The sequence below is a fragment of the Vicugna pacos genome, unplaced genomic scaffold (genome assembly GCF_048564905.1).
Source record: "Vicugna pacos unplaced genomic scaffold, VicPac4 scaffold_19, whole genome shotgun sequence".
Lineage (NCBI taxonomy): Eukaryota > Metazoa > Chordata > Mammalia > Artiodactyla > Camelidae > Vicugna > Vicugna pacos.
In genome coordinates, this window is record NW_027328740.1 from 54,995,995 (window position 1) to 55,000,884 (window position 4,890).

The 4,890-nt window shown below is 45.6% G+C and overlaps 1 pseudogene; it reads right to left on the bottom strand.

Annotated features, from left to right (window-relative positions):
* Positions 1 to 1,825: 1,825 nt before the first annotated feature.
* LOC102531603 (olfactory receptor 5G9-like) lies at positions 1,826 to 2,763 on the bottom strand (annotated as a pseudogene).
* Between the last annotated feature and the right edge of the window lie 2,127 nt (positions 2,764 to 4,890).

Below are 4,890 nucleotides of genomic sequence, written 5' to 3' on the forward strand. Positions count from 1 at the left end.
CCTTGGGGGCCCAGGGGCTAGTGCTGGGTTACTGGTAGGTGGAGTCAGGGTCAAAGAGATCCCAGGGCTGTTGCCACCCACTGGTAGTCCTGGGCTCATGGCAGCCTACTGGTGGGCAGAACTGGGTCTTGGGGTCTGGTTGCAGGGACCAGGGGTCCCAGAGCTGGTGTTGAATTCCTGGTGCGTGGGGTCAGTTCCTTACACAGTTGGCTGCAGGGGTCTGAGTGTCTTGAAGCTTGTGTTAGCCTTCTAGTGGGTGGGCCAGTGCCCAGCTGGTCCCTGGGCAGGGTCTAGCCTACTAGTGTGTGGCCTGGGTCCATAGGCTGTGAAGCTACAGTTTTCTCACAGCTGATGCCTGCCCACTGGTGTGTGAAGCTGGGTCCTAGGCTAGAGCAGGCTAACTGGTAAATGGGGCCAGCCCATCCAGTCCCAGGGCAGGGTCATTCACTTGAATAGATTTTATGAGGAGGCAGCAAGATATGTTTACAGTTTATGAAGAAATTCCACATGCCTTCTCTAGTTTAATCTTTACAGGGTCTTATGATAAGGTAGACAATATCAGTACTTCCATTTATCTTGTTATGGGCTTGAGGGGTACACCAAAAGGGTGGTGAACATTAGCACATCTTAGACCTGCTATCCTATAACCTCTGAGGACATTTCTATAGCATGACACTGTAATGTCATCTACAAATGCTGATGCATTTCCTCAGTGAAATGCTGTCTCTTTTTGGCCCCTTCATCCCAAAGTGAAAAGGCACAGTCAGACCAAGAGAGGTAAGATAGAAGGGGCACACTTCCTGGGTCTCTAAGAGAATGGGAAGACCCTGGCAGGGTGACCACTCTCCCCGTTCAGTGGTGGTCCGTCACTGCACTCAGACTGGAAGGCTGCCCAGCACTCAACATGCACAGGAGTCAAAACCATCCAATTGAGCTGCATGGATGCGATTCCTCATGATGCTACAAATGTACCGACCTTACTAAAAACAGGCAGATCTAGACTGTGAGCCTAACTCCAGCCATGGCATTTCCCTGTACGTTCCTGACTGGGGAAGGACTTCATTCTCAGGGTTCAGAAGGTGCTGTCCTATGTACAACCAAGCCCCAAACCAGAGATGCTTAGTTAATCCTCTAAACTTCTACCAGAAAATTGAATCCTGAGAAAATACAGTCTTACCCCATTCAGTCAGAAGCCCTTTCAGGTATGAAATGTATCAGAGATAAACACTAGGGCCTTTATTACTGTAAACAGGGCCCATCTGTCGGAGTTGAACACAGGCCCATCTTCAGTTCCTGACACACACATAGTCCTTTGCTCAAGGCCGTCCCCCAGAGTGGTGTGTACAGCCAAGAGCTTCATTCCCTTATGAGGTTAAACATAAAACCCCACACCATATTTTTGTACAGATGCCTATTGAAGGGAGCTAGATGTGCATGTAAAACCCAGCACAAAAATTTTTAAATTCCCATTTTTGGGAATTAGAACATTTGCCAAGAAGTCAGCAGAAAAAGAAAATGTATTAGTGGGATGATTTAAACAATTAGTAACTGATATTAAATAATAACATTGTTTCAAAAAAAATTGGACTGTGAGGTGTCTGAGAGAAACAAAATTAAGTGGGTGTGGGTTTGAATGGTAATAGAAGATCACATGCACGGTTTAATGAATCCACATCGAGAGACCAGATGAATGAATAATTGGCTGGATGAATGGGTAAAGGGGTGCCACCAAGCCCCCACCCTCAGGTGGCCTGGAATCTTAGGAATCTACACAATTGGCCTGTGCTCTTTGATTCCTCCCCCAGTGTCCTTTGGAGATAAGAATCTAGGCCCTACAGAACTTCCTCTTTGTGACCATCATGTGGATGGCACATTTGACCTCCTTATTTCTCAAACTGTAGATAAGTGGCTTCAACATGGGGATGACTGCAGTGTAAAACACCGACACCACTTCATTGAGATCCAGGGAGAAAACTGCACTAGGCCGCACACAAATGAAGAAGTGAGTACCATACAGGATGGAGATAGCCATCAGGTGAGACGGCAGTTGGAAAAGGCTTTGTGCCTCCCCTCGGCAGAGAGGAGCTTCAGGATGGCGATGAGAATGCAGACATAGGAGACCAGGATGGTCAGGCTGCTGAAGACTCCCACAGCTCCTGCCACCACAAAGACAACTAACTTGTTGAGCCTGGTGTCAGTGCACATGAGGGAAAGCAGGGGGGGACATATCACAGAAGAAATAATTGATGACATTGAGGCCACAAAAAGGGCGGTAAAATGCATTTGTTGTGTGCATCATAGTGTTCATGAACCTGATGGCATAGGGACCAGCCACCAGCTGGATACAGAGTCTCCGGGACATGGCAACTGTATACAATAATGGGTTGCAGGTGGCGACATAGAGGTCATAGGCCATGGATGCCAGGAGAAAACACTCTGCCACCCCAAAGAACCCAAAGAACCACTGCTGCAAAGCACAGCCCAGGAAAGAGATGGCTTTCCTCTTCACAAAGAAGTCAGCGAGCATCTTGGGGCTGGCTGAGGAGAAGCACATGTCCACAAAGGACCGGTGGCTAAGGAAAAAGTACATGGGCGTGTGAAGGCAGGCATCGATCTGTAGCAGAGCAACCATCCCCAAGTTTCTGGTTAGGTTGATGACGTAGAAACTCAGAAAGAGCAGGAAGAGAAGCAACTGCAGTTGGGGTTGTAATTCAAACCTCTGAAAATGAACTCAGTGACCCGCGTGTAGTTTTCACTGACCATGACCGATGCTGGTTTCCACCGCGGAGAGCAGAGGCATCACAACAGACTGGGTGAGCGTATCTTCAAAAGGAGGACACAGGAGAGCATTGGAGAGGATATGACTTAGCTACACACTATGGCCAAGGAAATACAGGCAAGATAGAAGCCAGCGCAAAAGATCAGACCTGAAGCTACAATATTTTAAGACTCTATAGAACGCTGTCAACATATGGATGAGAAAACATCAGCCTAGAAGCTCGAGTCCCTGTAACTAACTGATAGCAGCAATAGTTCCACAATAAACACCCAGTAACTGCAGCTTCAGTGAGTTCACCAGGTGGACGCACACCTGGTGAAGGGATGCAGGAGAGTGGAAATGAGGCAAGCTGGAGAAGAAGGAGCAGACACTCCATTTCAGGCTGAATGCTGTGCACTTGGTGATGATACAACCCAAGGTTAAGTGTATATTCTCCATTGGCCCGGGAACCTACCTGTCTGACCCTGGGAACCATGACTTTTCTTCATCTGTGGAGCAGGATTAATAATAGTAACAACTATGTTGTAAATTGTTGTGAGGATTAAATGAGATAATGCATGCAAAGCATGTAACAGCATCTTATTAAGAACTGAGATAAGTGCAGAATAATTGTACGTATTTTTGCCTTATGTAGTCCCTTTAATAATCCTGAAAACTAAATATCATTATATCACCTTATTTTTAATGCTATCTTTGATTTTTAATTTTATTACTTTTTATTTATTTTACTTTGATGGGGGAGGTAATTAAGTTTATTAATTAATTAACTTCTTTATTTTTTATTTATTTCTTTAATGGAGGTACTGAGGATTGAGCCCAGGACCTCGTGCATGCTAAGCACACATTCTACCACTGAGCTTTACCCTCCCCCCATTATTTCACTTTACATAAGAGGAAGACTGAAGATCAAGGCATGCTCATAATGCTAGAAAATGGCAGAAAAGGGCTTAGAACATGTATTGGTCAAAACAGACTGTGCCCTTTCCTTTTTCACACTGTGGAAATGTTTCCTGTGTCTTCACAGATCCTGTCATCTCAAAGAGGTTCAAAATTCATTGCAGTATGAGTACAGGACAATGCATTTTTGGCTTCCTTTTCCTGGTGTTAGGTTCTAGCCAATGGTCATTGGTAGGAAAGCTACTGGATAACAGTGTCAAGCTTAATATCCCCTTTATGGAAACAGTACAGGGAAGAAGCCGGGAAAAGAGCCTAACTTATACCACCTCTATATCATCCATATGTCCTTTTTCACCCACTATAAGGGTAACCTTGGTTACGTCAGCTGATCTCTTTGAACCTGAGTTGCTGCATTCATTCAGTGTGGCTAAACCCTTGATCTCCCAGAATTCTCATCCACTTAGAATGAGAGGGTTGATGAGTGCTCAGAAAACTTCTTACACTTTACTTTTAACTTTTTTTTTACTAGCCCATGAACATTGGAATTCAACAAGCAGCCTTATGCTAGACAGTTCCCGTCACTTCTCTAACTTGAAATTGATCATTTGACTTTAGCAAGGCCTCCTCTGAGGGCAAATACTACAGCTAATATGCCATCCTTCACTTCAGGGAAATTAAAGAAAAAGATGGATTAGCCAGTCACACTGTCCACCCATCAGACGCACCTCTTGCTCAAGTCTCTTCAAGAGTCTGACAGCTCCTCCAGGATCAGCCACTATTGTCAGTGCTACTTCTCAGTCTTCCACTTGACAACTGCCCAGAGTTCCTCAATGCTTCCTTGTCAGGCTTGGTTCCTAAGCCTGCCCAAGCCTTCCATGTGCATTTTAATGTCTCAGTTTTTCCTTTGTCTCTTGGTGCTTAGGATAGAATGTAGTGCTCCATATGGGGTGGGGGACACAATCAGACCTCAGGTCTGGAGCCCAAGGATAATATCAGCACAGCCCATGACAGCCTTGTTGGAGCAAGGATATCACCCGGTGGTTTAGACCGGGCTGTGAGCTGAATTCAGTGCTGCCTTACCCCCAACCTGCTGCTGCAGCATACCAGTCCCATTTCATACTTACTGATTATACTTTGACCCAGTTGCAGAACCTAAACATGTTTCCCCATGTCATCCCTCCTGAGACCTTCCTCAGTCATCAAACAATGGTGAG